This window comes from Anser brachyrhynchus (genome assembly GCF_964034855.1).
Source record: "Anser brachyrhynchus genome assembly, chromosome: 16".
In the NCBI taxonomy this organism is placed as follows: domain Eukaryota; kingdom Metazoa; phylum Chordata; class Aves; order Anseriformes; family Anatidae; genus Anser; species Anser brachyrhynchus.
This window is the reverse complement of record NC_137734.1, coordinates 9,680,640-9,691,536: the sequence shown is the minus strand read 5'-3', so window position 1 is coordinate 9,691,536 and position 10,897 is coordinate 9,680,640. Positions and strand designations below refer to the sequence as shown.

Below are 10,897 nucleotides of genomic sequence, written 5' to 3'. Positions count from 1 at the left end.
GAAAGTTCTGTTTCACACGTACAGTGCTACTACAGGTACCCTTGTATGTTAATCAGTACATCTGTACTTTGTAGATGGAGAACAGAAAAGTATGTACTCTTCAGGACTTTAAATCAGCTCTGAGTTTAACTCCTCAAGCAAGCATTGGTCTGCTACTGCCTTCAATCACACAGGTTAATTCACGAGCTGGATTTAAATCTTTTCCTCATGCTTCCTGCTAGAGATCTAAGACATAATAATGTAAACAGTGCAGCTATAGGCTAGGCCACACAAGCATAGGTTCATAGTTATTAACAAAAGCAGGAACAGTTGTGACAGCTTAACTAGATCTTCTGGCGTCTAGGATTTCTGGTTATACAGCAAATCTTTCAAGCTTCCCTGGTTACCACAGGCTCTACCATGATAACTGTTCAATATCTCACATATAGGTAGGCAGTATCCAACTTATATATGCTGTATGTGTTTTTATATATTGAGCCTTAAAATAAAGCAAACACTCCCTGACCTTTGGGGCATGCTATCTGAATAACAGTCACACCTGAATTTAGCTGCTAGTCTTTTACCACTTAAAAATCGCTAACAGAAGTGCCATTTTCCTTTTTTTGACTTAATAACTGGACTCAAACCAGACCTGCAAGAGTGAGGTATATCTCAATATGTATGAAACAATATTTGGAATCTCCGGGCTCTCAAGAGTGCTTGACTTGAAGGGATTTGCATGTGCTAGGGACCAGAGGTTACGTGCAAAAGCAGAACTTCTTTTGCATTTTAATCTTCTCAAATATATGTACTGAATATGTATCTATTTATGCTGTCTTTAAGTTGTAAATCTGTATATAGGTAACAGTTTTCCTGGGACTACATGCATCTGTTTAATCATGTCTGTCTTTGAAGGATGGACAAGCGTTGGGCTAAAGTCAAACAGCCTTACATGTAAGTTGGATTTCCAAGTGTAAATTAGGTATCTGGCATAAAGGAGATGTCCCAATAACACATCCTTTTTTCTACATACCTTTCTTTATGTAGAAAACAAGTGTACTTTGTGAACACTGTACTCTTCTTGCTTCTTGTTATATTGCTATAAAGCATCACAAAAAAAAATTAGATTTCTTCTTATATAGAGAAATTACAAAGAAAGAAATTTCTGCTCCGAGTACAGTGCCATCACATGCTACAGACCTTACTTTTATGATTTTTTTTGCCTTTTAATTTTGTGTTGGCAGAGTAGAGAAATCTGAATGTATTTATGGAGGGGGAAGGGACTGAGCTGTGCAGCTTCTAGGAAGCAGGAGCAGCAAATGAGAAACCCACCCAGAAGTTTCTATTATATGGTTGTTATGAAAGAAACTACATTGTGGGATAAATGCCCAGGCCATTGTTTGGTTTTTAACCCATTCGTCACTGAAATGAAAACCTACCAAAGTAAGTTGAAGTTTTCCAGACTGAAAAAAACATGATTTGCATTTTCTTTGGTTTTTGTAAAGGATCAAAGTTTTGTTTGGAAAATTCATTAGAACAGAAGGCTTTTTTATTAATCAATTTATCCCAGATAGGGTCCTTTTTCAATATATGATGTCATACAGTACAGCAAATGCTGTTCTTTTATCCCAAAGTGTTACACAGTAAAAGGCAGTTTGATACACAGCGCCTGCAAGGATCATGATTTGCCTAAAACCTGTCTTTTTTTCTTTGTCAGGCAGAATGTAAACTTAAGCACGTATAATCGTTTCTAATGTTTGTTGCTATGCTGTAAGAGTAGAACAAACTGCAGAAAAATAAAAAATTGTCACCTGGTATTTGCAAGTGAGTAGCCTAGATGTGCATAGGAACTGTACCCTTGTAAGACAAGAGCTTTTACTGAAGTCTACACATTTGAGTTTGGCCCTAAAATAGATAAATCATCATGTTCTGGCTACTGAAACATAGAAAACAATAAGCACATGGTGTGCAAAGGGATAGGAGTTAGTAACTCTATCTAAATCAGTAAGGATTTAGAAAGGGAATTCAAATCTACTGCCATTGGCTGGGCGGATTTATTTGTGACTTTGAGATTTCAGAGTTGTGATGTATTTATGATGATTTCTTGATATTTTTAGCATCAATAATAAATCATTATACTCCCTAAATGAAACATTTTCATTTGTGACAGGTACTTTTGTAGGAAAATTGCATGTAGGTAATATCATTAAAAATGAAATTCCCTATCAATTTTGTATTTTATTCCTGCTGAGATGTAGTTATCATTTGAACTTTCATCTCCAATGCTTGAGCAAACTTGTTATGTTTGTTTAACCTATTTCTTAGCACAAGGCATCAGAGAACTGAGTACGAAGGAGAAGTGCATATAAACTGTATTGCATTCTTAAATTACATTTAGTTGCGTCTGTTGTGTTTCTCACTTTGTGATCGCAACAGGAGAAAGTTACTGTGGTCAAAAAAGAATAGGCATATATAAAGAAATCACCCATGTTTCTTTCTGTTTGACTGTAAAACTCAAAAGTCAGCCCTCCATTTGTATCAGCCACTATTGAAGTGAGGTCACAGTGAGGGTTTCTAAGAACTATGGTCAGCTGACCGAGCTGTAAAACCTGAAAACATGGATTGTGTCTGGTTGCATATGCATTTTTAGATGAATGGCTTTTATTGTTTGAAGATTGAATGTAAAAGTTAGTTCCTCTGTTTTCTGTGCAACCCATTTTGTGCCCTTTTAATGCTGAATAATACAGAGTAATACATCTGAAGCGTAATCTAAAAGTTTTGATAGATGACATTTCAGATTTTCTAGAAAAGAGCAGCAAAGATAGATGTACTGACTGTTGGTTTTAAGTCCATTTCAATCTAAAGTTCATATGTCTTATCTCCCAGTTACTCTGTTATGTGCTGCTTTATGATTTATTTTTCTGAATATAGTCTTTTGATAGTAACAAAAGTCTGACTATAAGTAACTGTGAAATATCTCTTAGGCACTTTTCTTCAATTTTGACGTGACATTTACAACTTGGTCCGTCCAATGCAAGTTTTTTTTTTTTTTTATTAGTTATTTCCATTTTGTTTATTCTGTAAAAGAAAGTCATGTTCTTTATGCCACAGATAAATTTGAAGGAGAAATCACAATTGTACTAAGGAAAATAAACTTTCTTACTCCTTGCCCACCATGTAATGTCTTCATCTACATTTATGCAAAGCCACTGCAAATTGTAAGGAAAGAGCTAATGGAAATGGCAACATTTATACTTACTTTGAACTGGTAGTGGAAAATTAAGCTCCAGATACATTGCTGTATATGGACCTCCATCTTCCTCTTTTTTGGCAAGGGTCTTCTAGATGTACTAACTGCCATAAAATTCACTTTAGTAGGGAAAGAAATATTAAGCCATATCCTGGACTGTGTGCAGTCTCCTTTGCAGTAAAACGATCTGTAAAGCTTTCCAGAGTTGGCAGCTGAGATTTCCCCTGCAAGAGGGAATCCCTGGCTGAGGTAAAGCTGGCTTACAGCCACCTTGGCTTCTGTCTGTTCCAACTGGTATAAAGAAAGAGAAGATCTGAAATACTGGCTTTTAAAATTGAACCTCCTATAGACATACAGAGACTTTCAGTATTATTTTTTTAAATATAGGTCTGAATCTGTGTGACTCATCTTCTCCCTGTGTGTGTGTCCTGTGCGTATATCTAGATGCTACACATATGAGTCTTTCAGCTGAGTAGTCAATTTACAGCATTTAAGAGGTAAAATTTCTTTAGCTTTTTATTTTCTCTTCTTGGGAATAGTTGTTTCTCCCTTAACACAAATATTTGACTATTACTGTGAAGAAACTGGGTGCATTTCCTTTGGGAAAACTCATGCTGATTCCAGATAGAATTTTGTTTACAGTTCCTTTTCTAAGCACCGTCTGTCTTAGTATTTTACCATGATAACTGTAGATACAAAGTGTTGATTCAGCCACAATGAAGAGTAAGTAGGGTTTTTTTGTTTGAAGTAGGGATTTAATAATAATTTATTTTTTTTTTTTATTTTCAATCTATGATACTACATTTCAGCCAAAGATGCAAAATACCAATCTTAACATCCTTAGGTAGGTGCATGTTCTAGAAGCACATAAAACAGACAGAAAACAAAGGGCTTTGTTTGAAAAATATAAACATCAAAGCTTTTACCTGTATTATGAATATAAGAAGCTAAAAGCACAATAGAGTTTGTGAGTTAATAAACTCACAAAATTATTACTGTATGTAAAAAGGGAGTCATCCATACAACAGAAAATGTGTAAAACATTGCAAGAACCATTTACATAATTAGTGTAATTTCTCTTTTATAATTGTTTCCTGTTTTGACATAAAGAACTTAATCATTTGTTCTCTTGCAATACATACGGTTTTGTTTTGAAGCTTCTTTGATATTTTGAATTTGACAAACATTAAGCACTTTTATTTTTCCAAAGGTAGTGGACCTGAGTAGGTACAGGCAAACTGTTATGTGACTACTGGTAACAAGTTTGAGAATTTCAAGTGTTTGCATGCAAGGCATTGCGATTCAGAAGATATCGGCATTTTCAAGTACCAGATCTTGGAAAGGTGTCTCCTTTGTAAATGTAACCCAGTGTTCTTCCAGCAAGGAGATAGCACCAAAGAGAATTCACAACTTTAGACGACCCCCAATGAGAGTTCACCAAGGTGCTTTCCTAAAGCCCACTTATTTACCAGACTAATACATTCCTTGAAACAAAGAAACAAGCAAAAACATTTTAAATAGTCTCCAGGTTTCACTCACCATGCTGGTTCCCTTACCTCCATGAGGCTGTTCTGCATCAGTGTCTTCGAACCACACTAAGATGTTTCCTGACAGTGCAGCATTGGCACTTGTAGTAGCACTAGAGCTAAATTTGATCTCCACAGTAATGTTAGAGATAGATATCAGCTCAAATAATTTAACTGGGGATTATCAGCGTTTTCCTTCAGGGTTGAGCCTGTGGCATTACTGTGCTCCATCCTAGCTTGTAGGTTAGTGGTTTACCACTAATCTTTCACTATCCCCAGCTGAGCCATTTAATTACACCTCTTTGTGCTCCCTGATGGCTAATCTGGTCAGGCTGTTGAGAATGGACTCACATACTTTAGTGTTATGCTCTATAAATACCTTATGAGTGTGACTACATTGTAACGTGGATATATTAATTGTTCTGTAGGTGTATTTACTGTGAAAGTGAAAAAGGTTGCGGCATATTATGAGATGTTTGGGCCAGATTCTTTGCTCTTGAATGGCGATGCAATTCAATTTACACAACATACCTTTTCCTGATCTGCATTGTATTTTTTTCTATTCCATTTTAAATCTTGAGGGATTAATAATTCCATCATGAGTCTTGTTGCAATAATGTTTTGTTAGGTGGCTCTATTACAAAACTTTTAACGTTCTCTTTAAAAGATGCAGTCTTAGCAAGTTTGTTGATTTGACCAGAGTAAGTATAGACACAGCATTTCAGAAATCTTCGCTGAAGCTGAAGTTTTCATTGAAGAAAGGGTATTTGTCAACAGGTACCTTAACTTATTTTTTTTAAGTTTAAAAATTTGTGAGCGTTTTTGTATAAAAGTTTTTTTAACCCTTTTTTGTTTTTAATTTAATAAAAGTTAAGTAAACTTTCCAGCAAAAGTTAAAAAGTAACTTTAATCCATCACAGTTTGCACAGTCTATATATTTGTGAAATTTTTCAGTACTGTTATAATTCTGATTTACCACAGTGCAACATTTCAAAGTGGAGAAGGAGTTTCTTGTCCCGCGGTGATTTTTGCTTATCTCCAAGTAGCTATTTTTGTTGACGTTGCTTCATTCCTATTATAACTTATTAAACTCCCCAACCTTCAGACGCTGGTGACGTTATTTCTTATGTTTTAGGCTTTGATGTACTCTGGTAACAGGTGACATATTAAGTAAGACCCAAAGTGCCAAAGACCAAATCTGGATGTTGTGGAGGATAAAAATCATTTAGAGATACCAGTCTAGAATAATTCCTTAGCAGAACTGTAGGCCAGGAGGAGGGAGTGCTCCTGTGTAGAAATGTTCATTTAAAAAATCCATAATGAAAGTATGTATTTGGTATGCTTGGTAAGGAAGAGTGCAGAAATATTTATTTGCAGATCAAATATCAATTTTACTTGGGAAAATATGTATTTACATGTGTAATTAGTTTGATATAAGTGTCCCAGACAGATCCAAGGTAGATTTGCAGTTCCTTTAAATATTTTTTTTATAAATTATCCACCAAATTCTTAATAGTAATGATAAAAAACATTGTATCTTGTATGTACTGCATATGTGTATATACTTTTGTCAACAATTCTTTATAAGTTTAAAAAAACAGCTAATACAGTGCAAGTAAGAGCTACAAGAGGAGTAGATGACACCATTGTGCTGGAAAAGACTTTGAGAAATGAGACTTCTATACCTCTGTGTGAAAACATCAAAGGATAGAGATGATAAATGCTGAACAGGCTTCAGGTTTATTTGATTATATTTGTGACTTTTTCAAATTCCTTTTAAAAATATGCTGAGTTTTGCTGTTTTTGCTAGCAGTTCAAGACCGTGGTTTAATTGTAGGCTTTGTTGTTGCCATTCTACTGACTTAGTGCAAAAGCATTTATCAATCTAAGGTTTGAAATTAACTTTGAAATCCAAAAAAGACAGTTTAACCAAGGGAAAAAGAGCCTGTAAGCATATTTTCTAACATAAAAGGAATGTTAGGATCTGAATCACATTGGGAAGATGGATAAATTTCTAGAAAGAAATTGCCAGATATAATGTTATGCAGCTTGAAACTCTTCTGGAATTTATTTCAAAGGATCCATTTTCTGAAAGATTATTTTTGGAGGGATTTTTGGTGCCAGCTGATCTACTTCAGCTGATAACATTAAATTACAATTTAACACTTTACTGGCATGAACAGAAATACTATGAGTAAAATTTTAGTTTATAAAGCAGTGTTGCAAAAAAGCATGAATTATTATCCTGATCACGGTTTTTGAACTTCTCGGTTGTTTACTCCATATTCCTTTCAGTAACCTTTAAACCAAATCTCTCAGAACTGACCTCCTGATCTCCTATTTTCCCCAAAGTCACAATAATGTGTTTGAGTAGTCATCCCAAATGTGTGCAGTATTCAAAACGTAAGCTATAAGATTTTGGATTGTTGCCACAGAATAAGGGCAGACCTCAGGAAGTTGATTTTTCATAATTTTGAAAATGAAGCAAACAGGAGAACTGCATGATTGGATCTTCCTGAGTATGTTACTACCTATTCAAACCATCCTGTTAATCTTTCGACTTGATTGTTATCATCTTGGGTGAAGAATCCTGTCTTGCTATATGCCTGTATAATACCAGCTACATACCATTCTGCTCAGATAATGTTTTAATTAATCTGATTAATTTCATTTATTTTATCTGTTCATCTTTTTCTGTGTGAAAAGTGGAAACATGGATCATAACTTGTATCTCCCAGCAAAAGAAACAAAACCCTCAACAGAAGTATATTGTTTACAACTTCAAATGGCCCAGAGCATAGAAGTCAAGATTGCAATAGTCTAGTTTAAGGCAAGAAGAAACAGGATCTTGGCTGAAGACTGTAAAACAAAAGACCTGACATGCCAAGTTGTAGCTTTGCTAAGAATCTGAGTAATATTGTTTCTTGCACTTTAATCAATGGGTAGCCTCTCTTTACCTCATCCTCCCACCCAATGTAAGTTTGCTGATGTTTCTGCTGCCTTTCAAAAAATCTATGAGTGACTGCAAGGTGCTGTCTTTGTGATACGTGCCCAGTAGGGACGTTACAGTTCAGCTCCTCCCTAATTACTTTATTTTTTTTTTTATTTCAAAGGAAGTGAAACTTTCACCTGTTGACCTGTTTCAGTTTCTCTGTTGCCTACAGGCAGGTGCCCCCCGAAAACTAAGTGCTATCCGGGGAAGTTTTTGTTGATTGATGTCTCTTACTTCACTGGAATGATCCTTGTTAGTGCTGAGATATGTCTTACCGTATTGTATGCTGTTGAATCACATTGAAACCTGTAGTAAAGAAAAAGAAGTAATGAAAATGTATGTCTATTCCATCTACAGCTGGGGTTGTGTGTTTAGCATTTACATTTATCGTAAAGTTCACAGACAGTGCTCTGTGTGTGTGTGTATATATATATATATGTATATATAGTATGTTGGACAGATTAATTCCCTAAATCCATAGGTAAGCTGAAAAATTCAGGGTAATGCTAACAAGGTATACCTCATACTGAAGCTTTATTTGTTCTGGCATATGATCAGAAGAGTAAACTTTGAAGAACTGCTTGTTTTTTGCAGTTGTTAACTGATAAATACAAGCCAATGCAGTTAAATATTCTGTCCTGTGTGGAGAATCAAATGCTGGTATTTCTGCCCGTTTGTTTCTGTGGTCGAGATGTAGCTGTCTCACCTGAATTCCTTGCCTTTGCTTTCTGCTAAAAAAATTGGGAAAGAACAGAAGTTCTATCCTTCATATATTATTTGCTCTTATACATTTAAGTTTTAAAAATAGCAGTAACTCTTTCCTTATTAGGTTAATGTATTTTCACTCTATCAGTGACATTGTATAGTGATATGAAAATGTGTGACATCTGAAAGTCTCGCACAAATTTTATTTGGGTAGAGCTTCTGCTGGTACAGTCAGCAGTGCTGTCAAAAGGGTTATGTTGCGTTTTTTTTTTTTTTCCCTTAAAGATTTTTCTTCTGGTTTATAGTCTTAAGGGGTTTCAAAATGTATTCTGAAATAGCAGGCTCTTTTATGATCTCCTCCTTAAGCTGCCGTATACTAGGTTTGCTCTATAGGCTTATACAGCACAGCTCAAACTCTGGAGAAATTTATGGTACTACTAAAATATAATTTAGTTCACATTTTGCATACATCATTGGCCTCTTCGTTGTAATAAAGTGATGTAATCTCTATAACTTATGGTATTCTTACTCAGTGCCTAGATTTTTCACTTGTTATGTCTGGAAATAGTTAAAATAATAGAGACTGCTGTTATATTTGGCTGATATTGGACAGATCAGAGATTTTTCCAGATTTTCAATAGAGGTAATTAATCAGAATGTAGTGAAATGTTGCTAGCTTAAGCACCTGAGCTCAATCAAGCATTTTTGGAGAGAAGTGCTTTGTACTACAATGACATACATTCAGAAAGGCACTTTATTGTAACTGAAAACAATTTCCCTGGCAGAATCCTGGTCAAGTTCTCAGTCATGATTTAAGGAAAGTGAGGGAATTGATGTACAGTGTTGTGAAAATTCTGACACGTGCTATTTTTTGCCCTTTATATTGTGTAATATAATGAGGTCACAACTTTCATCATAATATTAACAAATCTGAGATCTTACAGAAACAAGTATAACATATGCAAGTATAACAAAATATGCATTTCTGGCCATAATTTTTCAAGTTGATTTCCAAGTTAGAAAAGTGGGCGACTGGTGCAATGTTGTCATACACGTCAGTAACTGTGAAGCTTATACTGCTTATGGTGGATTTGTATGAAATCCAGAGGGCAAATTAAAAAAAAATTATAAACAAGGTAAAATTACAGCCCCACACTGTGACCAAACATGTTTAGTTTTGTTTGAAAGAGTTGCTAAAAATTTCCTTAATTGATGTCTCTGTTTCAAGGTCCATTGAGTTACTTCATTGGAAGAAAACTGCAGGCATGAACCTCATAACCTTTAGTACAAATGAAGGCAGGATGCTGTCATCTTTTCCAGATAACAAAATGTATGTGCCTGGGTATGTTGCTTCACCATGTCTGTCAGAGAAAAGGAACATTTGATTCTAAAATTGAGTGCACCTTAAAGAAGCCTTCTGGCCATCACAAAGAAATTGAGAAATACCTAGGAATGATCACTTGGTTCATTTGTATATATACACATACATACACATATATATTACAGATTTGTATATTATAACACATTCAGTTAGTGGGAAGTGTTCCTGCCCATGGCAGGGGTTTGGACTAGATGATTTTTGAAAGCCCCTTCCAACCCAAACCATTCTATTATATATATACTTTTTTCTATATATGTGTATGTGTATACGTGTGTATATATATATTTTAAAAAACATCAGGTTATTAAATAGATTCTGAGTGATGTCTTGGCTGTCTGGCTGGATTAAAGGTCCCCATCTCTGCTTCAATATCCCAAAGGATCGTGTTGATCCAGCTTGAGCAGTTGTTTGAGCTGGGGCTGCACTTAAGAAGCTTTTAGTCCCTTTTCCACACCCATACTTGAGAAGCTTTTTGTCCCTTTTCCACACCCACACTTGCCTACAGAAAGCAGCCATCTCCTTCCTCCAGATGCTTCAGTATCAGCAGCAGCTGAGCTTGCCCTCGTGTTGGGACAGATCTTAGTGGGGCTGGCTGCTCTTGCCCTGTTCAGAGGGGTAGAGGCTGCTTCCAGCACCGTGTCTTGCCAGATATGTAATGAATAAGAGCAGGGAACTGGGATGACAATTCCTAGGGAAAGGCAAGTGAGAAGAGTATCTAAGGGAATTACAGTGTGACATTTTGAACTGAACATTATGCATTGGAGAATACTTGTTCCCTTCTTCATTGGGAAAAGCTGAAGTGTTAGTCCGAAGTATCATATAGGCAGTGAACACATTTTGTAGGATACTCACTGGGCAGTATATAATTACATCCTTATTCTTGAGAACTCATTCGATTATGTTTCTCTGAGGATTACTTTCTTTGTTACATCTCTTTGGATGTTGAAAAGAAGATATAACTGGAGACTGGTAACTCAAAGGTAATTAGGTCCAGATTTGGGTCAGCCTGGAGTCTCAAAATATCTCCAAGTCGAAGCTAGAACAGCCAGCAGCTAGTAGATTTA

At 35.6% G+C, this 10,897-nt stretch overlaps 1 long non-coding RNA gene across 1 annotated transcript in view; it reads right to left on the bottom strand.

Annotated features, from left to right (window-relative positions):
- Window positions 1-363: 363 nt before the first annotated feature.
- Window positions 364-10,897, bottom strand: part of LOC308178981 — a 94,721-nt gene continuing 84,187 nt past the window's right edge. Inside the window, exon 2 of the long non-coding RNA XR_013940085.1 lies at window positions 364-5,536. This is a non-coding gene — a long non-coding RNA (uncharacterized lncRNA). The remainder of the gene's footprint in view (window positions 5,537-10,897) is intronic.